We start from the raw sequence: 11,718 nt of genomic DNA on the forward strand, positions 1-11,718 counted from the left end.
GAAATAATAATGGCCACAACTTATTGGGTGATTGCTATCTGCCAGACACTTTTCTAAACATTTTAACTACTCATGTAATTCTCACCACAGCCCATGAGATGGTTTCTCCACATCCATTCTAGAGATGAGGAAACTGAGACTCACAGAGGCCAAGTGTCTTGCTCAGGTTGTGACTAAAGAGTGGGCATCTAATCAGAGCCCATGCTTCCACACTGCCATGCAATTTGGAAAACAGAAGAAAGGGAGAGAAGAGAAAGGGGTTATAGGACCAATGTCATCCAGAAAGGAAGCTATGATAGGCCCAAAGTAGAAGAAGAACAACGTGGGTTGGAAATAAGAGACATTCCAAAGATGCAATCAACCCTAATACGTTATTATTTGATATGGGCGGCTGGGAAGACAGAAGAGTCAAAAAGGCTTCCAGTTTCTTGCTCAATCTCTGGGAAGTGATAGAGCTATTCAAAGAAATTGGGTGAGAGGGAAGGAAGATGAAAGTTTGGTGTTAGTTGATGTGTACAGAAATACAGGTGCCCAGGAGCCCACAAAACGGCCAGTGGAGAAATGCTTTAAAAGGCAATCTGCAGGGCTCCTTGGTTTTGTCACATTCCTCATTCTGGGGCTCTGCGGATTTGTCTTGGGAATCTCGAGGCTCTCCCAAGGTTCCTTTCTGTGTTTATATCATTTAGCAGGGAAGGATTGTTAATGACTAATCTGTGTCCATGAGGCACAGAGCCAAGGAAGAGATGCTGCTGCTAGCCCGGAAGACCGCCTGTGATCATGCACAGCACACTAGAACTCTCTCCTCCTCTTCACCTCACTGTCTCCCCGACTTATCCTAATGCAAAATTGGATTCTGAGCATTTGTAGCAAAATTGCTGGGATCTGGAGAGGAAGACTGGATTCAGAATCCTCTCAGGGTCTTGAAAGTCCATCTTCGACCCAAAACAATCCAAGTAAGTACCTAATTCTTTTGGGAGTGGGGTGTCTATCTCACGGCAACAGAGGAAAAATAGTCAATTAAAAGTTTCTCTTTGACATCAGTAATTTTTGTCAATAAGTGAATTGTAAGTTAGTAGAGTTTGATATAAAGTTCCGAAAATTAAAAAAAGAAAGAAGCTCAAAAACAAAAAGAAGCAGAAGCAGAAGTTAATGAGTCTAACAGTTGCTTATCTATTGAAAACTTATTTAGAAATATCCTTTTGTGGTCAGCTGAGTAGAATCACTGGAGACAGTACATTTCAGAAATGTTTCCATTCTGATTCCATAGACAATTTGATCCATATAGTACACTATAATTTGGTGATTTGTCAAATATTGATGTGAGTTTGGGAATATTGCTCATTTCAGATGACTCGGGAACTAGGAATAGAACATTTAACCTGTGCTTAATTGAATGAAAGTTTTCCCTAGGAGAAGAGTAGGTGGAAAAAGTGTTCCTTCTTGACTTCGCTTGTTAACTCTTCTATTGCCTTCCATTTTGAATATTAATATCAAATGGAAATATCAGATGGAAATATTTTTAAAAGATAGAAATTTAGGAGGAAGAACTTTAGTATTAAAATTGTCAAAGGACTAAATCTATAGATAAGATACCTCTTTGTCTCTTTACTGATATAGTGAATCGGGCAACTGTAGAGCCTGACTTACTTCTTTTAATTGGGTTTTTATTTAGAAGGGAAGAGCAGGAAGGAATGACAAGCAACTCACCTTGAATTCTAAGGAACTCACACCTGAGTTTTGAGCTTTAAAGAAATCTGATGCTGTTCCTGGTGCTGTCCAGGAACCACATCAGGAGTATTGACAAGAGGAGTAGGGAACCTTAGAAATAATATTAGTGATAAATAAGAAGGCAGGAGGAAACTTTCAGAGGTGTGGGATAGGTTTATGGCATAGATTGTGCTGCTGATTTCATGAGTGTATACCTATCAAAGTATACACTCTTCTGACTACTTTTGACTACTCATCAAAGTGTGTACATGAAATAGGTACAATTTTTATATGTCAGTCACACCTCAATAAAGTGGTTGTGAATATACATATATACTTTTTTTTTCCTGTTCCTAAAAAAAGGAAGGGAGAAGAAAGGGAAAGATGTTCAGGGAGCCACCATTTTGTTTCTAGCTATGATTTTATAAAATAATAGACACTTTTATCTTCTGTTACCTTCTTACCCCCAGTCCTCCAAATTATGGATCTGTGCCATTTGTACTGTGGACTTTTCTGTTTTCTGAGGATGTTACAACAAATACTGATGCAATTCCTAGTTAACTGATAAAGTATTGGCCAGGGACAAAGCTCTCTTGTCCTGGGACCCTTCCTCAAGATTTGCAGCAATTTTCCTCCATGTACCTCTGCCCTCTCTCCGCAGCTGGAGAGGAAAAGTCATGAAATCCTCATCCTTCCTCTTGTTTCCACCTCTCCAAGATTGGGCCAATTGTAATGGAATATCCAATGGCTATGAGGCCCTCAGTACTCAGTAAGGAAAAGAAAATAAATGTATGTATGCATGAGTGTGTGATGGAGCTAACTTTTCTTCAATGTCTACTTACATGTCCTAGCCTTTACTTCATTTGCCTGTTTCCTTCTCCCAACTACCCTGTATGGGAGTTTTTCTTTATTGTTTTATTTTTATTTTTTGAGACAGAGTCTTGAGTGCAGTGGCACAATCTCAGCTTACCTACAACCTCTGCCTCCCAGGTTCATGTGATTCTCCTGCCTCAGTCTCCTGAATAGCTAGCTGGCACTACAGGTGCATGCCACCACACCAGCTAATTTGTGTACTTTTAGTAGAGACAGGGTTTCACTATGTTAACCAGGTTGGTCTCAAACGCCTGACCTCAGGTGATCTACCTGCCTCAGCTTCCCAGAGTGCTAGGGTTACAGGCGTGAGCCACCATGCCTGCCCAGTCAGGAGTTCTTCTTTTTTCTTTTTCTTTTCTTTTTTTTTTTTTGAGAAGGAGTCTCGCTGTCGCCCAGGCTGGAGTACAGTGGCATGATCTTGGCTCACTGAACCTCCACTTTCCAGGTTCAAGCGATTCTCCTGTCTCAGCCTCCCGAGTAGCTGGGACTACAGGCCCACATTACCATGCCTCAGCTAAATTTTTGTATTTTTAGTAGAGACGGGGTTTCACCGTATTAGCTAGAATGGTCTCGATCTCCTGACCTCGTGATCCGCCTGCCTCAGCCTCCCAAAATGGTGAGATTACAGGCATGAGTCACTGCACCCTGCCAGGAGTTCTTATACTCATTTTACAGATGAGAAAACTGAGACTCAAAAAGGACAAGTAACCCATCCACAGATGGTTAAGAGTAGCAGGACCTGAATTTGAGGGTTGGTCTTTCTGGCTCCAAAGCCTCTTCCTATTTACCTTGACATTGGCGGATGCTGGGAAAACTTGAAATGTGGAATGATGGGGGTGTGGGGAAGACCAGCTGTCAAGCATTCCAGCTTGACAGGGCTGACTTATTAAACCCAGGAACTAGTTTGATGATTCCTAAACCATCTGCATAGGCGTTTTCAAGTGATTGCACCATCAGAAGGGATAGTGAAAAGTTTGGAGCACTACTTGTTTTAACTCAGAGAACAGTCTGGGATAGCTGGTTGAACATTTCAGTTATTAGCATTTAATTAAATACCACAGTGCTGCTGTGATTAGGGACATCTTAGAGGAGCTCAGAACTGCTGTGGCTCACAGTCTCTGGGTTATGAATACTGTGAGAATACATATCATGATGTATAGATTTTCAATGGCTTACATTGTCATTAGGTGGGTGTATAAGAAACAGAAAAGGTTCTTTTCCTGATAGAAAGAGATTTCCCTTCTCTTTGTTCTCAGTCTCACTTTTATCTTAATCTCTAGCAACACAGATTATAAAGGGGAATAAAAAAAATAGGAATGAACCAGACACAGTGATGAGTGCCCGTGGTCCCAGCAGCTCGGGCAGCTGAAGTGAGAGGATTGCTTGAGCTCAGGAGTTCAAGGCTGTAGTGAGCTATGATCATGTCACTGTATTCTAGCCTGGGCAACATAGTGAGACACCACCTCAAAAAAATTTTTTTTTAAATAAGAAATAGGAACAATTTTCCTCCCAGTTATTTCTTATTGTCACTGGTAGTTTCTACCAGTGACAATGTAGCTAAAAGGCATTACCATATGAGTATCCTTAGTCACCAAGCTGTATGAGGAGGCAGAAATTATTACGTAAAAATATCCATTCTTCTCTCTTTTCTCTCTCCTCTCTTACGCTGCTCTAGAATACCCTAACCCCTTTGCTCTTCACGGTAAATTATTTTCTCCCTCAGTTTGCCCATTTCCAATTTTGGCCATAAAGGAAGATGTACTATTCCTACTCTCTCTGCTTTATGAATTTGTGTTAAAATGACACTAATATAATGCAACTTGATTGCAAAGTAAAATTGCAAATATTGCACAGGAAAAAAATAAGATTTATTCTTTGTTAGGTCTAAGAAATATAACAGGGTTCTGGCGATTAAAATAAATATGTAGAAATACAAAATAAATTTTTATTAATTCTCATGTTTTAAGATAAAATCCTAACAAAACTTTGAGATTTTGCTTCCCATTTTAAAGAGATTTAGATGGCCTTTTCTAGGTCTCAACGAACATGAGATAACCTAGGTCTCTTCCACTTTAATTCATGTCATTAATGTAAAGAAAAGGAGAAATGGCATGGCTTTGCATTTTCAAGTCCCGTAAATATATTTAACATGGTTATCTGGAAAACATGGTAAATAATATACTTATGAATGGAGAAGATAGCCCTGCTGTAGGATGTTGCTGGTTAGAGAAAAACACCAGAAAACAAAAACACTGCTCTGGGCTGAGACTGTTCCTGACTAAGCAGAAAACTATTGCTGCCATTTCCTAGAGAGCCATGGAAGCTGCCAGTGTAGATGTAAAGTTGATACCAGCTGGGACTTAAGGAGCAAAAGTTGGCTGCCATCAAGAATTTGCAGGGCAGAGACAGGACAAAGAAATGTCATTCCAAAGTGATTGTGTGTAAGATCCATGCTCTCCTGGAATCTCAACTCTGAATCTGAGGCTATAATTGGGCATCAGGGGGCTAGGGTCCCTTGAGACTATATTTAAAAATGTGTGCATTTTACAGAGAATTTTTAGGGCAGTGAAATCTTTCTATATGATATCACCAATGGTGGGTACATGTTATTATACACTTGTCAAAACCTGTAAAGTACACAACACCAAGACTGAACCCTAATGTAAACTATAGTCTTTTGGTGATAAAGATGTGTCAGCGTAGGTTCACCAATTGTTAAAAAAAAATGTGCCACTCTGGTGCTGGTTGTTGAAAGTAGAAGAGGCTGTGCATGTGTGTGGGGGAAGAGGTAAATGGAGACTCTGTACATTTTGTTCAATTTTATAGTGAACTGAAAACTTCTCTTAAACATTTATTAATTTAGAAAAGTCTGTGTATTTTATGTATGTCTTTTTTAGAGAGAGGTTTGTAATTTTCATTGAAGCTCAAAAATGCTGCAAAATTCTAAAATTGTTTTTAAAAACAAGGAAAACCCTTCTCTAAATATACCTGCTTATAGCATCTGAGTATATAATTGGCAAAATGGAGAAGAGGAAATGGTATCCTAAGAGACTGACATATCTTAACGTAGTCATTGTGTTAAAAGTTACTACATTATAACTAAGTCTAAAATATTTTTTGACCTTCCCTAACCCCATTCTCCTCTACTTCACTCTTTCAATTCTAATTCCACTTCCTAATATTTGATCCCATAGAGCACAGTTCATTTAGCCATTCCAATGTTGATGGGTTTTTTTTTAGGTGATTTGCCCTCTTTCTGCCTTAGAGGCAATGCTGCAATGAATATCCTGGTACACACAGGCAAAGATTTCTCCAGGAAAGATATCTAGGAATTAAAATTGCATTTTATTTTAACATATACTGCTAAAGAGCCCTCCAAAAAGACTAGAACCTATGCCCACCACTAGCAATATGCAAGAATACATATTTTCATACACTTTCCCCAAATTTGAATATTATCAAAGTTAAAATTTTTGATAATCTGATAGGTAGAAATGATGTTTAGTTATAGTAATTTTCGTTTTTCTAATTATTGTTAGTTTCAGATGTTTTCCGTGTTTACTGGCCACTTGTTTTTCCACTTTGGTACATTTCCTTTTTGTATCCTTTGCCAATTTCTCTCTTAGACTGTTTATCCTTTCTGTTTTTATTTAAAGGAATCACTTATATATTGTTTGTACTAATATTTTTGGTGTTATTTATGTTGTAAATATTTTCATCCATTTTTATATTTATATATTTAGCTTTGTTTATGATGCCTTAACTTGTCTTATATTTCAATGTTGTCAAATGTATTTTTTCCTATTTACTTCTTATTTAATAAAGTCCTTCTCAATCCCCAAATCCATGAAGATCACAAATATATTTTCTCCCAATAATTTTATAATTCTCAACGTCTTTAATCCATCTGTGATGTATTTTCCAAGAACAATGCATAAAGATATCTTTATTTTTACCCTCAAATCATAGTCAATTTTCTGGCCACAATTTCTTGAATCGGTCACCCTTCTTCCACTGATTTGAGTTGAATCCACTAGTTATAACATAGACAACCATTTAGCATTGCTCAGAACAGAGCATCTTCCCTCCCAATAGCCATCCCTGTTGCATTCCATCTTCCTAGTCTAATGTCTACTTTTTCAAGACTAAGTTCAAGAATCAACCTCTACCATCAGAAAGATTTCCCTCATTCTCGCTATACCCTTGTTTAAAACTCACCAACGACTTCCATTTAGAAGAAAATCAAACTCCTTACCATGGCCAACAGGCCATGTAAGAGCTGCCTACTCTTAGACCTCATCTCCTACAGCCCCTCCTTGGCTCACTCATTCCCAGCCTCACCAGGCTCATGCTGTTCTTCCAACACTCCAAGCCCAGGCCCTTAGCTTTTGCTGATCACTCTGCCTGAACTTACTTTCTCTTTGCATGGCTTACTCCTTCTTGTCCTTCACATCTCAGTTCAAATGTCCACTTTTCAGAGAGCTCTTCTCTGATTGCCATCTTCAAAATAGTGTCCAACTATGCCACTCTATCCTAACCTCTTCTACTTGCTTATTATCCTCATCAGAAATCCTATTATTGGTTGACTTATGTATTATTCATTTATCTCTCTAGAATGTAAGCTCTCCATCTTATCTTCCACTGTATTTCTAAAACCTAGACTGAAACTTAGTATATGATAGAGAATTAATGAATATTAGATGAATGAATGTCCCTACTTGTGCTTCTGACGAGACCTGTGCTTAGCTCTGTTGTAGCAATCCTCACACTACCATCATTGGGCTTCCCTTGCCTGACTTTTCTACTAATCTTCCTGAAAAATCATGATTTTTTTTTTTACTATGTCCAGTGCCTGACAGAGAGTCAATAAATGTACACTGACTAAATAAATGAGTGAATGAATGGGAAAATTGATATTGAGATGCAATTTTTAAAGAGTAAGTACCTTATGACACATAGCTAAAGAGACCAACTGACACATCCACCATGCTAGTAGGAAATTCTTTTTTTTTTTCCTATTTATTTATTTTATTGCATTTTAGGTTTTGGGGTACATGGGAAGAACATGCAAGATTGTTGCATAAGTACACACATGGCAGTGTGATTTGCTGCCTTCCTCCCCATCACCTACCTCTGGCATCTCTCCCGTTGCTATCTCTCCCCAGCTCCCTACCCCCCACCATCCCTCCCCATTTCCCCCCAACTGACCCCAGTGTGTAGTGCTCCCCTCCCTGTGTCCACGTGTTCTCATTGTTCAACACCCGCCTATGAGTGAGAACATGCGGTGTTTGATCTTCTGCTCTTCTGTCAGTTTGCTGAAATCTTAGATCTGTAAGTTTATTAGAAACATTTCTATCTTCCAAGTTACCACAAGTGACAGTTTGCCAATTGTTTCATGATTATAAACAGAACCATCATCTTCCCACCTCCTATGGGGATTTTCTTATTGCTCTTCCAGTTTTCACTGACAGTCTCCTCGCCATCCTTCTAGCCTCTGGTCATCCCCCAATCCCAAAGCCCAGGCCATATATATGTGTTAGGATTATTTTAGACAGTGTCTCATTCTAGGTACTGATTTCTCTACCAGTTTATTTCTTTGTAACAACCATCCCAAAACTTAGTGGCATAAAACAGAAATGACCCATTAACTCATAGTTCTGTGGGGCAGCTGAGCAGCTTCTCTGCTGGTTATGCCTGGGTTCATGCATGTGGCTCATTCAAATGTGAGATCAACTGGAATGAAAGGACCAAGATGGCCTCACTCATGTCTGGGGTCTTGGTGTAGCTGTCAGCTGCGATAGTTGGAAGAGCTTGACTTCTTTCTCCATGAGATTTTAAAATCTGGGATACCTGCAAACAGTATAGCAATCTCAGGGCAGCATTCTTAGGTGTGGAAAACAGAAGCTGCGAGGTCTCTTAAGGCCTGGCTCAGAAATCCCATAACCTCACTTCCACCGCATTCTGTTGGTCAAAGAAGTTCTTAGACCCGTTCAGGTCCAAGGATTAGGGAAACAGACGTCGTGCATCAATGGGAGGAGTGGCAAACTCATATTGTAAGAGTGTGTGGAAAGGAAGGCATGAGTCAGAGGCATAATATTTCAGAAGATCCAATGAAGTATTTGAAAAAACGTGACAAATTAGTCACAGAGAAAGCATTAAACAAATAGCTTCTTGATCATTTTGACTAATGTACATGATGGGGAAAAAGAAAAAATAAACTTTCCTGATTATGAAGAGTGAACATTAGGAAGACCAGACAACAGCAACAAAACTATTCCTGGTATTTCTAAGAAAAATTATCAATGGGAAATTTGGGAGATTTATTAAAACTATTTCCAGCCCAGCATGGTGGCACACTTTGGGAGGCTGAGGTGGCAGATTACTTGAGCTCAGGAGTTCTAGACCAGCCTAGGCAACATGATGAAATCCTGTGTCTACAAAAAATAAAAGAATTAGGTGGGCAGGTAGTGTACACCTGTAGTCCAGCTACTCGGGAGGCTGAGGTATGAGGATCGCTTGAGCTGGGAAGGTTGAGGCTACAGTGAGCCAAGATCATACCACTGTACTCCAGCCCAGTCGTTTTGAAAGAGACCCTGTTTCGAAACAACCAACAAACCAACCAAGCAAACAAACAAACAAAAACCTGAAACAAAACAAAACAATTTCCTGGGTGGTCAATTAATGTATAAAATGTTTCCCATGGGAAGACTGGAAAGCCTATTGCTTAAGAGATTTCCAGTAAAAATAGCTACCATTCACGCATTAGTCTACATTGTGGGAAAGCAGACTTGGTTGTTAGGTTTTTTAATGTGACAAAAAAATCCTTTTTCGGCTCTTGTGTTTGTTGTTTTGTATGCCTCTGTTCACTAATTTCCAACCTATGGCCCAAACAAGACTGATTCTAAAGATGGTTATCTGGTAAGGTATAGTATACATTCACTCATTTATGTATTAGTTTGTTTATTCATCCAATCATTCATTCATTTACTCAATTAACAAAAATTTATTGTGCATCTAAGATGTACCTGGCTGGCAGTGTGCTAGGCATTGGAGATCCAATGTAATCTCTCCGAGAGCTGCTGGTTTAATGGGAGAAACAGAAAACCAAATCCACAAAAACAAAGGTTGAATTATAATGGTGACAGCACTGCAAAGAAGAGGTACCAAGGGCTATAAAAGTCTCCTGGAGCTTGTGTTAATCAAGGAGTTGAGAAGCAGAGCTGAGGGTGCAAAATTTAAGGAGACTTTTACTCCCAGGTTCCTGACCCTAGGGCCCTCAACTCCAGGTGCTTCTTCTATGTTTAGTTGGAAATAAAGGTCAGCTGTTGTTTGGGCACCATTGTGTAAGTTGCAGAGAGCACAGAGGCTTCAAAAGCTGTGGATATCTGGTTGATGCAGATATTTTTGATATATAGCATTTGCAGGAAGTATGCCTTTCAATGGAGATTTTAGAAATAGCAAAAGAAGTTTGAGAAGAAACAAAATAATACTGTGGGTAAGCCCTGTTCTGGCTTACCTGATTGATTTGCACATGTGAACAGCTAATGCTGAATGCCTTAGCAGAAGTGACCTTACAGAACTGCCCAGTGACCTTCACTAAGGATTGTGGGTGGCTGGTGGTAGTGTCAGTGGGAGAGCTGCGTGAGAGAGCATGGATTTAGAGTTAGACACGTGTTACATTCCCACTCTGCTTCTTACTAGTAACATGACCTTGGAAAGATTGCTTAATCTCTTTGAGCCTCAGTTTTCTCATCTATAAAGTGTTTATGTTAGCCGGTACTTAGCCTATGATAGATTAAATCAGGCAACATCATACAGAACCTGCCTACTCATAAAAGTTATTTTAATTTTAATTTTAAAAATTTAATTAAAAATTAATTTATATATTAAATTTTATTTTAATCTATCACCAAAAAGATCTTTGTAGTAGTTACTAAGACAGTAATAAAAATTGTTTGGTTCTTATAGAGCACTGTCTTCAGAATGATGTGGTCCAGTGGCCGTATTGGCTCACAGCCATACTTGTTGGCCATACATTGTCCTCGAGGTGTCTATGGATTTTGGAAAGTATCTGTTTATTCTAACTCTGTATTTCTGTCGTGGAAAGAACTTCAGTTTGAGTGCTACTGGGAAGACCAAATATTTGGAAAAATAAAATGTTTTTTCTTTTCCTAGAACTCTTTTCTCTTTTTCCTTAAAAATATATTTCCAGGTCAGGTGTGGTGGCTCACGCCTATAATCTGAGCACTTTGGGAGGCCAAGGCAGGTGGATTACTTGAGGTCAGGAGTTTGAGACCAGTCTGGCCAACATGGCGAAACCCGTCTCTACTGAAAGTACAAAAATTAGCTGGGTGTGGTGGCACATGCCTGTAATCCCAGCTACTCTGGAGGCTGAGGTAGGAGAATCACTTGAACCTGGGAGATGAAGGTTGCAATGAGCCAAGCTCGCGCCACTGCATTCCAGCCTGAGTGACAGAGTGAGACTCTCTCTCTCTCTCTCTCTCTCTCTCTCCCTCTCTCTCTCTCCATATATATTTCCAGCTGCTTTTGGGCAGAATCTAAGGCTTCCCCTGAGCATAAAATGATGATGGTTAGAAAACCTTCATTTTCTTTCCTGCCCTTTAAAAATGGATTACATAGATATCCAACGAAGTATATACTTTGCTATCAACAACTGAGTTCATTTGAGACAATGTCACCAAGGATGGTGCCTTGATGTGTAGAGTTCAGAGTGAACCGGTGCATGTAATCGGTTTTTATCTTCATCTTCCAAGAACTGAGATTCCTCTAATCAGAGTCAAAGTTATTTAATTGCAGCAGTGTCTTTCCAAGGTCTCCGATTGCAAATGGTTTATGCTAAATCAGAGGAGCTCCATATAGCATGAACTTCCCTTGACACACAGTATCTGAGTAAGTAAATATTGATAGCCAGAAAGTGGGAGTCCACGCTACCAGTAACTATGTGTCTTATCACAATAAAAACAAACAGTGCATACCATTTCTGAAATTATTCCTGGGTCCTTAAATTAAGACTTAGGTTACAGCATTTTACAAATACAGTAAAATAAACATTTTCTTCTTCTTTACCCGTTCTGAATTGTTTTTCCTTTTCTCTTTCTCTTTTTTTTTTTTTTTTTT

General features: G+C 39.2%; 1 protein-coding gene across 2 annotated transcripts in view; it reads left to right on the forward strand.

Moving 5' to 3' along the window:
• The first annotated feature begins 601 nt into the window (after positions 1-601).
• NR1H4 (nuclear receptor subfamily 1 group H member 4) overlaps positions 602-11,718 on the forward strand; it is an 86,108-nt gene continuing 74,991 nt past the window's right edge. For both annotated transcript variants that reach the window (XM_017516481.2, XM_017516466.2), the window contains exon 1: positions 602-953. The gene's annotated coding sequence lies outside the window, so the exon portion shown is untranslated. The remainder of the gene's footprint in view (positions 954-11,718) is intronic.

The sequence above is a fragment of the Cebus imitator genome, unplaced genomic scaffold, assembly GCF_001604975.1.
Source record: "Cebus imitator isolate Cc_AM_T3 unplaced genomic scaffold, Cebus_imitator-1.0 Scaffold18, whole genome shotgun sequence".
In the NCBI taxonomy this organism is placed as follows: Eukaryota; Metazoa; Chordata; class Mammalia; order Primates; family Cebidae; genus Cebus; species Cebus imitator.